This window comes from Prosopis cineraria, unplaced genomic scaffold (genome assembly GCF_029017545.1).
Source record: "Prosopis cineraria cultivar Desert tree isolate PC_DT_omini unplaced genomic scaffold, ASM2901754v1 PC9, whole genome shotgun sequence".
NCBI lineage: Eukaryota > Viridiplantae > Streptophyta > Magnoliopsida > Fabales > Fabaceae > Prosopis > Prosopis cineraria.
In genome coordinates, this window is record NW_026555340.1 from 20441053 (window position 1) to 20457340 (window position 16288).

General features: G+C 32.9%; 1 pseudogene; it reads left to right on the forward strand.

Annotated features, from left to right (window-relative positions):
- Positions 1–5935: 5935 nt before the first annotated feature.
- Positions 5936–7789, forward strand: LOC129319645 (putative calcium-transporting ATPase 13, plasma membrane-type; annotated as a pseudogene).
- Positions 7790–16288: the final 8499 nt, after the last annotated feature.

The window sequence follows — 16288 nt, forward strand, 5'->3', positions numbered from 1 at the left end:
GTATAATTCTTGCAAATTCCATCGCAAATCAAATGTTTTCTTATTTTAGCAACCCTTAATCTCCTCTCATTCAAGCAATTAACACAAGGACAATAGAACCTCTTACTATTGTCAACAATATTTTTCTCAGCAAATTTCAAAAACTCTTTCACCCCATTATCATACACATCATTTGTTCGTTTAGCATTCATCCAACTACGATCTATATGTCACTACATAAAGCAGAATAAAATTAATGTGCATGGTATTGTCTTCAAACTATTTCAAAAATGTAAATTCCTAATTAATCTATGATTTTAAGTAATTTAGGAAAAATAATAAATTTAAAAAAATTTAGCAGAGTCTTCCCTAAAAGTTGAACTTCCCAAAAAATGTAACAAATTTTACAAGAAAAAATTTATAATTTTACACCAAATAAATAATCATATGTAACAACCTAAGGCTTTATGAAATCACTAACGGCACTCCCAGCAATAATTAATATCAAGAAAATTTTGGCATATTTTTCTTAAACATTAGACATTAAATAACAACAACAACAATTTAACATAACAATAATAATAAAAGTAATTCAACAATAATTAATTAAATAATAAAAAAAATAAAACTACAATTGAATAATACTTAATGTATATAAATTAATAATTAAAAAAGAAAAGAATAATTACCTAGAGAAATGAAAGAGAACGAGCAGAGAGGGATGCCAAGGAGCATCGACGGAGGGAGAGAGAGGGAGGGGGTGTCGAGAAGGGGGAGCAAAAGGAAAGGGGGGAAGGGAGGCTGAGATAAGGGAGTTGGGGGTAGGGGTGCCGACGAAGGGAGGGGAAGGGGGCCGAGACGAGGGAGAGGATTAAGGAAGAAGATGAAGGGATGATGGAGAGGATAAAAGTAAGGAGGCTAGTTTTTTTTAATATTTTTAAAAACTTTTAACAACAGGTGACATGGCACCCATTATTGAAAGAGTTAACATTTATTTATTTTTATTTTTGTGTAGCACCTGCTGTTGAAAGTTTTAACATTTATTTTTTTATTTCTTGACTTTCAATAGCGAGTAACGTGGACCCATTCACTTTCAACAGTGAGTGACATGTCACTTGAAATAACCTTCACTACTAATTACAGTTAACTAATCAAATTCATGATAAAAAAGGATTAACCTATTTAAGAGATTACTAAGTTTTAATTTTTAAAATTAAGGGATCCCAAGTTTTTTTAAGCTAAAACATGTCCAAAAAAATATCTTAGAGGAGTGAAAAAGATTGAAAATAGTTAAAAAACATCAAGTTTGCTGAAATACAGGGCAATGTGCCATGGCTTGTGCACATTGCGCTGCGGCTCATTTGCCCATTCTCCGCAACATGTTGCATGTTTTCTTGATAGCTGATTCTACTATCATTTGACAGCAAAATCGAACAATTTTTGAAGCACCCCAATTCTTCATCCAACATCCGAATGACATGATCTAGGTGTTTATAGAAAGCTCTTTTCATAAACTAGCTAATAGTATAAGTTTCACTTTCAAAACAAGTCACACCATGAAATTGGACATCCAAACACAATTTGACCATTTTTCACAACTTTTCATAAACAAAGGATGTTCAAAACCCCCAACAAGTATCAATAGCCATTCCTTACACTTAGACTATACTTATTGAATCTAAGACTACTAGTATAACACATCACATGCACACAATTATTAGTATAACATAAAATCATTCTTCAACCCTTTAATAATAAAAAATAGAAAGGAGAGGTAATTTATTTGCATTACCTAAAAAATCATTCATTTCATGATCAAAACAACATTTCTACACTTGCACTGTATTTTAGCCTATCAACACATATAACTTAACATACACAACCACTCAGGGCCTAAAATACAAACCAAATATTTAAAAAATTAATTACTGCAAGTGTAAACGAAATGCAATCGAGAATTTGCAACAATATTCTATTACGCAAAATAAATATATATTAGAGGCATACAATAGGAATATACTAATTCCTAAGCCTCTTGAGCTAGAGCCTGTAAAATGTTAAATAAAGAGGAGTAAGTCTAGCCACTCAATAACTAAGGTAAAACATACCCTATACAGTTATATATTAATTGTAATCAAACATGTGCATAAGAAATCAAATTCTTAAAACATGATTGAACACATATCGTAATTTATTATTCCAGTTAATATATTTTCATCTCATACATGCTAGGTTCATAATCACAAGACACTCAAACATGTGACCATGACTCGATATATCACATGACTTGACACAACTCAAAACATATGGCACATCATATAAATTCATAGGCAATGATCAACCAACCTTATACCCTCCTTACTTTCTCCGATTGAAACTGTGGGCTACAACATTAAATAGGGCTTCATTTGCATGACTGGGCTACCCAAACTTACCAATTGTGAGGTGTGACCCAACCAAAGATCACAGTACTCACTCTTAGACCATAGCTTCCCCCGCTCTCGAATCTCTAGGGTGTCGTATACCCTAAGCTATTCTCCTTGATAAACTGGTGGAGAAAGTTAGGTTCTAGTTTCTCAACAAACTATAGGACAATCTCTTAACAAACGGTGGGATAAGGATATACCCCATGCACCAGAGGCAACCTAAATACCATATAGGTTTTCTTTACTCTCAATCTCTAGGCGAATTCCCACCTACTGATCATGCTATAAATGATGGTCACTCTTTTTTCACATTATTGTTTATTGATTATTACAATCAACATGTTGGGTTCATGACCATGCGTTACCCAAGTGAGCATCCAATACATTCACAACATTATTCTCACTTATCACAATAATTCATTTTATCATTAACACACATTTATCTCAACACAATATCACATTTATCTTCTCAAAAATATATACATATTCATTGTTTGAAAACCATATTGATTTCACATTTTACATTTCAAGTCAAATATGACATTGTCCACAATCATACTGTCAAACATTTATCGAAACTCATACCATGCTTTCGCATTGAAAATCCATTCATACATATAACGTTCACAATTTTACAATAAACAATTAATTAACAGATAACTACCTAAAGTAGAGTTCCCCCAGTTACCTCAAACCTTTAAAAGGTCAAATTTACCACTCAATAATATAGCTTTCAAGTTTAATTTTTCAAGCCTCAATGGTGCTCAAGAGCTAAATCTACAATCAATCAAGTTGGATTTCATCAGCAATGTCAATGACACATGACTCTCAACTCATTTCCTATTTCTAACTTACCTAACTACCACATTGCTTATACTTGGGTCTACTCATTGAGTTTATCAACTCTTTTTAGTCTTGAATAGCATTAATGAGTTATTAAATTTTCATTTATACCATCACAACTCCCCCAACAACCATCATTAATGAAATTTTTTGATATTTATGAGGTTAACCAACTAAAAATCCTAAAATTTATTTTTTATGTTTAGACATTTTAATCTACTCACATTAACTTTATTTGAGTCAATGAATTTAGATCCATAACCTATATGGACCGAAAATCATCTCTCATTATCAAACCCTAACCAAAAACTCATAAATATGGAAGAGATAAGGAGGAATAGAGTAGAGGATACTTACCTTAAGTGTTTATTAGCACCAAAAGGATCCAAATACCATCCAAATACAAACCCTAGCACAGCAACCCGTCTGCTCTTCATTTTCTCCTTTTTCTCTTCTTCTATTTTTGGTTTATTCACAATTTAAAATTGCAAAAAAGGAATTGTGCACCTCAACAGACGCTGCACAAGCCACAGTGCATGGTACAAAAAGGTCTCCTTTCATTCCAATATTTGTCTGTGCACCGTAATGGACGTGATTCACACAGTGGTATATGGCACATTAATAATAAATCTTTATTTTCTTCTCCTTTCGATGCTCGCTTAGCCTAACTCCACACCAAACTCATAAGTAGGGCTGAAACAGAACCCAAAGGAAGTTATTAGACCTCCCTAACCACACATCACATCAAATTGCTCAATTATCATAATTAAGCTTAGTAAATTAAGGGATTAAAATCGGAGATGTTATATCACCCACTGATGAAAGTCAAAAATTTTATTTTATTTTTAATTTTTTTAACTTTTTAACATTAGGTTAAATTATACCCAATGTTAAAAGTTTTTCTACAGTGATTTAATTTTAAACTAATATTAAAAGTCCTACATTGTCTATTAATATTACAAAAATGTCACCACCTCTACTTTTAACAATGGGTGCCTTTTAACTAATGTTAAAAGTCCCTTGTAAAAGACAAATTCTATATTAGTATATGGATGACATGATACACTCAGTCGATCTAAAAATTTCTCATTAAAAATGTAAATTAATTTTGTTATTGATAATGATAAAAAGAGGAAAACAAAAAATTAGGTCTCGTTTGATTATAAGAATGAAATGAAATAGAATGAATTAAAAAAGTAAAGATAAAAATGAGATGATCAAAATATATGGGGAGCCACAATTATAAAGGAGATTGGTAATTTAATTTATGAAATTAGGAATCATGATTTATGAAATTTTTTAAGAATGCGATAATTCTTACATTTGAAGTATATATTTATAAGTTTTATTGTGCTTACTATAAGGGAAAAAAGTGATTTAGTCTATTTTTGTATTGATTTTTTTAATTTATTTTATTATATTCCTTTCTAATGACCAAGCATGACCCTAAAGAGACACCTATTTTAAAAATAAAATCATTAGAAATAATGACATATAAAATTTTATTTGATTAAAATGACACAATTTTAATTATTAGACAGTTTCCAAATACGGTAATGTGTATGCAAAAATCGCTCAACTATCACCCGTGTTAAATACGCAATGAATTCCAGGTTTAAGGGAAAATGATGAGAAAATTGAAGACCTTATAAAAAATTAATAAAAAAACATTTGAAGAGATTCCAATTGTAGATTCCTGAAATATTAAAACTTAAAAATGTCAAGTTGTGCAAACGAAAAATATCTTTTGTAAGTCGTGGAAGATAAATGAGAAGAAATTAACTCGTGTAAATGAATAAGATAGCTATAAACAATTTTTTCTCTCTTTTGCATGCAAAACAATTTGGCCACTTATTGAGTAAAAAAAAATTGAAATTTCCTTTTAATGAAAAAAAAATTATTACTACTAAAAATTTTTTTCTAAAAAGATTTGAACATAATTTTAAATTATATTAAATAATTTTATAAAAATATTTTTATAAGATTTAAAAATTAAAATTGAAAAATATAAAATTAAAAATAAAGCATATAAATTTAAAAGTAGTTAAAAATTAATATAATTTAATTTTAAATCAATTTAAATTAAATAATATATTATAAAATTACTGAGTAAATTATTAAAAAATTTGAAATTATTTTTTGAGGTCAAATAAATTGAAATAATTTATTATAAATTAAGTTTTTAAATAAAATAATATAAACTTTATAAAAGTATATAATTTTGTTAATTTAAGACGTCAAATTCATTATAGCTCAATTGGCAAAAAGGTAAGCACTAAAGGTAGAGCCAAAGTCATGGGTTCTACTTCAAAGTAAGACATATATTTGTAAAATAAATACAAGCATGACATGACATACGTACAGCAAGTGATATGGCATGATGTGGATGCTCATATAATAGATGACATGGCATGATGTGGCACATAGGAGGGAATTGGAGGGGATAAAATTTAATTTTTAATATGTTATCTAAATTTCTCACGAAATTTCTCTTGATATATTCCGTGAGAAATGTCTCTCAGAACATTTCTGAGAGAAAGTTCTCATGAAAAATTTTAAGAGAATATTTATCTTGAATAAAAATTCTTGTGAATTTTAACTCACTACAATTTTTTCAAAGAAAATCTAAGAGAAATATCATTTCTCACAATTTTTATATGTTTTCTCTTAGAATAATTTTGAGAGAAATGTGCTATTTTGTTGCAGTGGTTGTTGCAATACCAGAAGGGCTTCCCTTGGCTATGACTTTGACTCTGGCTTATTCCATGAAGAAGATGGTTGCTAACATGGCTATGGTGAGAAAGCTCTCTACTTGCAAGACTATGGGATCTACTACGACTATCTGTACTGAGAAGATCGGGACTCTCATGCTTAATCAAATGAAGGTGATAAAGTTTTGGCCTGGATAGAAACCAATGGAAGAGAAAGCTCATAAATCATTAGTCAATTCAGATGTTCTTTAATTGATCCAAGAAAGGGTTGTCCTTAACACAATAAGTAGTGTTTACAAGTCTAAATCAATAGATTTTGAATATAAGTTTTCAGGTAGTCTAACAGAGAAGACTATTATATCCTGGGCTATTCTTGATTTGGACATGAACATGAAGCAATTCACACAAAATTGTACCATCCTTCATGTGGAAGCTTTTAATTTAAAGAAGAAAAAAAGTGGGGTTTTGATTTAAAGGAAAGCAGGTAGCAAAATTCATGCACATTGGAAAGAAGCAGCTAAGGTGGTAGTATTATGATGCTTCTGGCAATATCAAAGATCTTGACAGTGACAAAAAGTTGGTGTTTGAGCAAATTATTTAAGGAATAGCAGCCAACAATCTCAGGTGTATTGCTTTTGCACATTCAAAACTGATAAAAGAAGATGAAGAAGAAGGAGCTCAAAATGCAAAAGAAAAAGGCCTTACCCTCATAGGACTTATTGGTATTAAGGATCCATGTCATCTTCGTGTCAAGAAAGCTGTACGAGATTGCCAATAAGCAAAATTAAGTGTGAAGATGATCACTGGAGACAATGTTTTCACAGCTAAGACTATAGCCACAGAATGTGGCATCCTGAAGCCTACTCATGATGTATAAAAAGCAGTGATACAAGGTAAGGTATTTCAAAACTTGTCTCCTAAAAAAAGAATAGAGAGAGTTGAGAAAATAGATGTGATGGCACGATCCTCCCCATTTTACAAGCTCCTCATGGTTCAATGCCTCAAACAAAAAGGTCATGTAGTTGCAATCACAGGAGATGGCACCAATGATGCTCTAGCATTAAAGGAAGTTGATATACAAGATATTAAAGTTGCAAAAGAGAGCTCAAATATAATTATACTGGATGATAATTTTGCCTCAATTGCTAAAGTTCTAAAGTGGGGAAGATGTCTCTATAACAACATCCAAAAGTTCATTCAATTTCAACTAATAGTGAATGTTGCAGCACTTGTAATTAACTTTGTGGCTGCAATTTCAATAGGAAAAGTGACATTAACAGCAGTTCAACTCTTATGGGTGAACTTGATAATAGATACTTTAAGTGCTTTAGCTTTAGCAATAGAGAAACCTCCAATGGGTTTATTAGACAAACCTCCAATGGGTAGAACTAAGCCTCTCATCACTAACATCATGTAGAGAAATCTCTTAGCTCAAGCTTTGTACTAGATTTCAATTCTAGTGACACTACAATTCAAGGGTGAGGCTTTATTTGGGGTGAGTTTAGAGGTAAATGACATATTGATTTTCAACACATTTGTACTATGCCAAGTATTTAATAAGTTTAATGCAAGGAAGCTAGAGCATAAGAAAGTATTCAAGGGGATTCACAAGAACAAGTTGTTTTGGGGGATCATAGGAATAACCATGGTGCTTCAGGTGTTGATGATGGAATTTTTGAAAAAATTTACTAACACTAAAAGTTTGAATTGAAGGCATAGGGTGCTTGCATTTCAATGGCAGTTATTTCTTGGCCTATTGGTTGGATTGTGATGTTCATTCCTGTCTCAAAAAGGCCACTGCTCAATTTCTCGAGCATGAAGAGGCAATGAACACTTGCTTTTAGATAGTTATCTGATAGTACTATGTTAGGGTTTGATATCTCTGTATTTTTGGAATTTTTAGCATTTCCTTCATTGTAAAAGAAAATATTCTTTATTTAGTTTTTCTTGCTATTATTTGGATGATTGTAATTTAATAAGCAGTTGAAGTTAATAAATAGATTCATATCTTGATCATTGCAACTATGCCCCGTAATATTTCGCTACTGTATCAACTTTTTATCATGGTGTCGAATAATTTTTTCAATGTTGGTGAATTTATACTTATTACCTTCATTTATACTGTATTGGCATTTTCTATAATACAACGTAATTGAGATTTTTATTTTTTTTTGCCAACCAGCTAATTCAGATATAATACAATGTGGAAATATCATAAAAAGTCTAGTGATTATATCCTTTTCATTCTCTGAATTAAAATTAATATTTAAACAGCAGGAACTGACAAGTCAGAGCTCTAGCCATACATTTCATATTAAAAAATATGACAGAAGCAAATGGAAGTAGTCACAATCGCAGACAAAAGATTGAAAGACAATACATAATTATACATCTCCCGTTATAATAATAATAATAATAATAACAATAATAATAATGCACATTTCACCCATTTTTTGTCACTCACATTTTTTCAGTGCAATTGATATTAAGTTGAGAGGATTTTAATGGCCCCAAATTAATTCAAATCGAGTTGGATCGTGATCGTTTCGGGTGAAACTACTATTATCAATGCTGCTTAAAAAAAATACATATTTATAAGAGTATGGTGTTGTGTTGCTTCAATATGTGTGTGTGTGTGTGGGGTATGGTTTTAAGACCTATTTGACAATTTCCAAGCATTTTTATAAGTGCTATTTGTATCATAAGATCCATCAAATTTTGGATCATACTCACATAAATTGTTTTTCATTTGAGAAAATGCATCCGGGTGAATACCTTCTTTGTCACCAACTTTTAAAAGATAATTTAAATTTGAAATTCTTTAGTTGTTTTTTTTTTTCATAAACTTCAAGTCCTTAAGTTTCAAAATTGGAATTGTAATTTAATAGAATTATATATGGCACCCGGGAAATGATTCTTTTTTACTTTTCTTTTTGTGTACAACGTAGAGAATATTTGTCTTGAGGTTTTGATAAAAAATAAAAAAAGGTAAAAATCTCTCCCAACGTAATTACTACAGCTAAATTATTATATATATAAGGTTGGAATTCAATCTCCAATTACTTATTTGAGTTATAAAAGCTCCTATCACTCAATTCAATTTTACTCATTTTTTTACTCTTTTTAATCATAATATATAGCATTATTTTATTTATTGTGATCAGTAATTCAGTTTTTTTTTGCCAAAGTTATCAGTATTTTATTAACTCTTATAAGCTAAGTAATCTCATTCCTTCTAGCTCTAATCTATCAAACAAATTTAATTTCAAGGTAAATGAAATCATAAAATAATTTTAAGTGTCATAAAAATATATATATGAATTATTTTTGGAGAAAATACTTGGAAACTATATCATCTAGAATATTCGCAATACTCTTGAAAAGCTATGAAAGGTGAAAATGATCAGTAAAGTTAATTAAATCAAAACACGTTCACATGTAACCAGAAGCGCGTTTCAACGCGAGTTCGGGAAAAACACCCCCTCGCGTCTCTCTCCCCCCAAACCCCTTCTATATATCTATATATATATATATATATAAACTACGTATAGGTTTTAAAAGAAAAAAAAAAGGAAAAGAAACATAACTTTAACGCCTGTACTTTTGCACGTGATTTGTTATTGATTTTTATATATAAACTACGTATAGGTTTTAAAAGAAAAAAAAAAGAAAAGAAACAAAACTTTCACGCCTGTACTTTTGCACGTGATTTATTATTGATTTTTATACTTTATGATGGACCCTATGGCACGGGTGACATAGCATTAATGACAACGAAGCCTGAGGATGGTAATCATGAGCATGGTGACATAGAAGGAGCCCAATACTTCCAATCCAACGTACCTAAAGACCCATTGCAACATATTGGAGGTCCAATGACAAGAGCCCGAACCAAAGCCATGAAGCAAGCCTTGTTCAGTCTTGTGCAAGAAGTTCAAGAGCTTGGAGAGCATTGGGGCACTCCGCTCAAGTCCAAAGGAGAGCATCTATACGTGTATAATGTATTTAAGATCCAAACTCATGAAGAGTCAAGCCCAAGAGATGCAGACCTTAGCCCAATGCAAGGAAGACTACAAGTTGAGCCTCTTGCATGCAAGGAGGCATGAAACCCTAGTAAAGAAGTCAAGGGTGGCGTGATTTCAAATCCTTTATGATCCCTTGATTGTCTCCTAAATTATTTCCTATTTTAATGGTCCTTTGATTTGATTTTCTATTTTGAGTCTAGTCAAAGATTAGAATTAATTATAATATTAATTTCTAATTTTTGTAATCCCATAATTTTAGGATCACATCTCCTAAATTATGTGGCTGAATATTTTATCATTATTTCTCCTTTTAGTATTAGGAAATTAGGGTTTTAATTTTAGAAAATATTTTTCTATGAGCCTATATAAATTAGGCATGCTCCCTATTGTAAACAACACAGAAGTTGAATGAAATTATTCATTTTAGAGTTTATAACTCTTGTGAGCCTTAGTGCTTTGTGGTGGTATCCCGTGTGAGAAACCGACGTGATCAAGAGCGTGATCAACTCTTGTGGTGTCTTCGAAGGTTGAGGTTCTTAGAGGCAGGTGCTCTAGAGGATCTTCTCCTTGATCATTATCCTATTGTTTACTTCATACCTTTCTTTATTTCCGTCATAAATTTCGTCCCTTTCTTTTTGTTCTTGTGTTTTTGTTGTTTCAGGGTTCTGTCCCTAAACTAGCACGATTCTGCTTCCGCGTCCCTATCAGATTGGCATCAGAGCTTTGGTTGCTAGTTTTGGTTTAAATTCTTGTCCTTCCTTCTTCTTTTTCATCTTGAGTTATTTCTTTTTGTGATTATCTCTTATCTACCCCATATACTTCTATCTTTTGGTTTTTCTCTTCTTCATCTTTGTGACTTTTTATCTTATGTGAGTTTTCATTTTATTAGCCTTCTCAAAAAAAAAAGAAAAAAAATACCTAGAAATTCGTGCAAAAAAAGGCAAAAAAAAAAGTGTTAGTGTGTTGAGAAAAAAAAGAGAAAAAAAAATCCGAAAATTCAAAAAAAAATTTTACAAAAAAAAATATATTGCTGTGAGTTATGACTGTAGAAAAAGGCTATTCTTGAACTCCAAGTCACCAAGAGGTTGCTTAAAGAGAAAAGTCAACTTGGGTGATAAGAAAGTCTTTTACGTTGATCACTTTCTTATTTTTTATTTTTTGGTAGCACTTTTCAAATTCTCTACTCTCTTATTTGCTATTTGTGCTACTCTCTTATTTTATTTAGTTTTTTTTTATTTTTGTCTTTGAGTGTTTGACTCTTTGACTTTTATTTCTTTCTTTCTTATTTTTTGTTGTCACGTGTGGTTTTTCCTTTAACAAGCTTAATTTTATTTGAAAATTTTGCTTTCCTATTTGTTTCAAAATTGCAAAAAAAAAAAAATCCTCTTTTCACCTTGTGCTTGTTTTCTAGTTTCCTTAATTTAGAAGATATTCACTTGATTGTTCCTTAGTTTCTTGATTTGTGGGTTTCACCATTGGATTCTATCCACAAGCTTAGTGAGTGGTAAAAGGCAAGTGTGTTTTTTATCATTAAAAAAAAAAGCCATTACTTTTTTTTTTTGTGAAACACGAGTGACTTTATCTTGAGAGTAAACACGTGAGTTTGTGTGTGTGAGGACCTATTTTTATTTTATATGGTTTCTAGTGCTTCTGTGAACATGAGTAACAAGGATGAATCCCCTAGTATTGATATGAACTCTGTTTTAGAACTTATCAAAACACAGTTGTAGCAGTTTCGCTTGGAACTTGATCATAGGTTCCATAAAGAGGATAAAGATGAGCCGGAGACTTCCTCTTCTAAAGGAAAGAAGCATAAGATCCCCAGTGATGATGAGGAGTATGAAGAACCCCCTTCTCCTAAGGGAAAGAAATCCTTAAAGTGTGGTGTTGACTTACCGAACCAAAAAGTAAAGTATCCTTCATTCAAGGGAAGCAACAATCCAGAAAAATACCTTGATTGGGAAATGAAGATGGACCAAATCTTCATGACTCTTGATTTGTCTGAGTCAAGGAAGGTAAAAACTGCTTCTTTGAATTTCACTGACTATGCTGTTTATTGGTGGCAAGATTTACAGTACAAAAGAAGCCAACTTGGGAAAAAGCCCATTAAAACGTGGGAGAAGCTTAAAAGGTACTTGAGAAAGGCTTATGTCCCCAGCTACTACTATACAGAGCTGAATAGAAAATTGAGAATGTTTTCTCAAGGATCTATGACAGTGGAGGAGTATGTGCACGAGTTGAATATCTTGAAGTTTCGTGCAAACATTCAAGAAAATGAACGTGAAGCAATGTCAAGAATTATGGATGGCTTGAGGCCAGAGTTGAGAGATAAGCTTGACTTGTACACTTTTGTGGACAAGGAAGAGCTCATACACAAGGCTATAAAGTTGGAGCAGAGAAATAAGAACAAACGTTCCAAGTCCTCTTGGAAAGACTCCAAGACAACTTCCAAATGGAAGGATTCCAAAGCCAAAGATACATCCCAAGCCAAGGAAGAAATAAAGACCAAGTATGAGGGTAAAACTTCTAACCCTAAACCTTCTTCTTATTATCTAACACTTCTCCTATTAAGTGTTTCAAATGTCATGGTGTGGGCCACATGGCGAGAGATTGTAGCAATAAAAGGGTTATGATCTTGAGAGATGATGGTGGCTATGATAGTGTGCATGAAAGTGATAAAGATGATGCTGATAATGTTGATGATGATTCTACCTCCCATGAATCAAATGATGAGCTTGAATGCAATGGTGTAGTTGACTCTATCTTGGTGGCAAGAAGAGCTCTCAATATTCAACCAAAGGAGGATGATGAACATGAGCAACGCGAGCATATTTTTCACACTAGATGCTTCATCAAAGAGAAAGTGTGTAGCATGGTAATTGATGGTGGTAGTTGCACTAACGTCGCTAGCACTTTACTTGTAGATAAATTATCTTTACCTTTAATCCCACACCCTAAGCCCTACAAATTGCAATGGTTGAATGATTCTGCTGAAATTAGGGTTTCTAAGCAAGTGTTGATTACTTTCTCTGTTGGAGTTTATACTTGTGATGTATTATGTGATGTAGCCCCTATGCTTGCTGGACACTTGTTATTAGGTAGGCCTTGGCAGTTTGATAGTAAGGCTACTCATGATGGTTTTAGAAATTGTTACAAGGTGCCTTTTAAAGGCAAGACTGTTGTATTAAATCCTCTTAGGCCCATCCAAGCCTATGAAGATCAACTAAAGATTACTCAAGATTACAAGCAAAGGAGAGATCTCCTTGATTGTGGCATGAGTGAGAGAGAAAAGAAAGAGAGTATTATTTTACTTGAAAATCAATCAAAAGAGAGGAAAAAGAGTGGTGAGAAGGTGAGAAAAGAAAAATAGAATGGTGGGAGTGAAGGAAAATAGTGAAAAAAAAATATTATTGTGTGGGAAAAGTAAGATTCAAGAGGCTTTGATGAGTGAGCAAGCTCTTATTGTAATTCCCAAGAATATTTATTTTTCTACTAATACTTTTGACCCCACTTTGCCTTCTAGTGCTGTCTCTTTGTTGCAGGATTATAGAGATCTATTCCCTGATGAAATTCCTGATGGACTTCCTCCCTTAAGAGGAATTGAGCATAGATAGATTTCTTGCCTGGAGCTGCTATTCCAAACAAGCCTGCTTATAGGGCTAACCCTGAAGAGACTAAGGAGATCCAGCGCCAAGTAGAGGAATTGATGATGAAAGGCTTTGTGCGTGAGAGCCTTAGCCCTTGTGCTGTCCCTGTTATCTTGGTGCCAAAAAAAGATGGATCTTGGAGGATGTGTGTTGATTGTAGAGCAATCAACAAAATCACTGTAAAGTATCGTTACCCTATCCCTAGACTTGATGATATGCTTGATGAATTACATGGTGCTTCTATCTTTTCTAAAATTGATCTTAGAAGTGGTTATCATCAAATTCGTATGAAAGAGGGTGATGAATGGAAAACTGCCTTTAAAACTAAATTTGGATTATACGAATGGTTAGTTATGCCTTTTGGTTTGACTAATGCTCCTAGCACTTTTATGGCATTAATGAATCATGTTTTTAGAAAGTTTATAGGCAAGTTTGTTGTGGTTTACTTTGATGATATTTTGATTTATAGTAAATCTTTGACTGATCATATGAATCATCTTAAAAATGTGTTTGACATCTTGAGGGAATATAAATTATATGCTAATTTTCAAAAGTGTTTCTTTTGCATGGACTCTGTTATCTTTTTGGGATTTGTTGTTGGATCACAGGGAATTCGTGTAGATGAGGAGAAAGTTAAGGCTATTCGTGAATGGCCAACCCCTAAGAATGCAAGTGAAGTGAGAAGCTTCCATGGCTTAGCAAGCTTCTATAGGAGATTTGTTAGGGATTTCTCTAGCATTGCTGCCCCTCTTAATGAACTTGTTAAGAAGAATGCGACCTTTAAATGGGATAAAACACAAGAAAGGGCCTTCCAAACCCTAAAGGATAAATTGACTAATGCCCCTTTACTTGTTTTGCCTAATTCTCTAAAGCATTTGAAATTCAATGTGATGCTTCTGGTATTGGTATAGGTGCTGTTTTAATGCAGGATTCTAAGCCCATAGCTTACTTCAGTGAAAAGCTTCACGGCCCAGCTTTGAATTATTCCACCTATGACAAAGAGCTTTATGCTCTAAAGAGGGCCTTAGAAACATGGCAACATTATTTGTGGCCCAAGGAATTCATCATTCATTCTGATCATGAAAGTTTAAAGTTTCTCAAGTCTCAAGGTAAGTTAAACAAGAGACATGCTCGCTGGATGGAATTTATTGAAACCTTTCCTTATGTGATTAAGCATAAGCAAGGTAAAGAAAATATCGTTGCTGATGCCTTATCTCGAAGGTATACATTACTTTCCTATTTGCATGCTCAATTACTTGGTTTTGAGATTCTAAAAGATCTTTATAAAACTGATCCTGATTTTGAAAATATTTGAAAATCTTGTGAAAATCATGGATCTGGTGATTTCTTTAAATTTGATGGATTTCTTTTTAAGAAAAATAAATTATGCATTCCTATTTGTTCTATGCGTGAGTTGCTTACTAAGAAGCACATAGTGGTGGTTTGATGGGACACTTTGGTGTAGATAAAACTTTGGCTATTTTGTCTGATCATTTCTTTTGGCCTCACATGCGGAAAGATGTCATATCTGTTTGTGATAAATGCATTAAATGTAGACAGGCAAAATCTAAGATCCAACCTCATGGACTTTACTCTCCTTTACCCGTCCCCTCTACCCTTGGGAACATATCTCTATGGATTTTGTAATTGGATTGCCTAAATCTTCTGCAGGCAAAGATTCCATATTTGTTGTTGTTGATAGGTTCTCTAAGATGGCACACTTTATTGCTTGTGCTAAGACTAATGATGCTGTTAACATTGCTGACTTATTCTTTAAAGAGATTGTTCGTTTGCATGGTTTACCTAAGACTATTGTGAGTGACAGAGATGTGAAGTTTCTTAGTCATTTCTGGCGTACCCTATGGCATAAATTAGGGACTAAGTTACTTTTTTCCACTACTGCCCATCCACAAACTGATGGTCAAACTGAGGTAGTTAACAGAACTATGACTACATTATTAAGAGCAATAATTCAGAAGAATTTGAAGAATTGGGTGAATTGTTTACCTCATATTGAATTTGCTTACAACAGGGCTGTTCATTCTTCTACTTCTTATTCTCCATTTGAAATTGTTTATGGTTTCAATCCATTATCTCCTATTGATATTTTACCTTTGCCTTTCTCTGAGCATGCTAACACTGATGGCAAGGAAAAAGCTAAGTTTGTGCAGGACTTACATGCTAAGGTTAAAGCAAATATAGAGCGAAAGAATGAGCAATATGCCAAGCAAGCTAATAAAGGCAGGAGACGTGTGATCTTTGAGCCTGGAGATTGGGTTTGGTTACATTTAAGGAAAGAGAGATTTCCTAATCAAAGGAAGTCCAAACTTCAAGCTCGAGAGATGGACCTTTTCAAGTTTTGGAAAGAATTAATGATAATGCTTACAAGATTGATTTGCCTAGCTCTTATGGCAATGTTAGTGCCACATTTAATGTTTTTGATTTATCTTTATATGATTCTGCAGATTCGAGGACGAATCCTTTCCAACTGGGAGGGAATGATGGACCCCATGGCACGGGTGACATAGCATTAATGACAACGAAGCCTGAGGATGGTAATCATGAGCATGGTGACATAGAAGGAGCCCAATACTTCCAATCCAACGTACCTAAAGACCCATTGCAACATATTGGAGGTCCAATGACAAGAGCCCGAA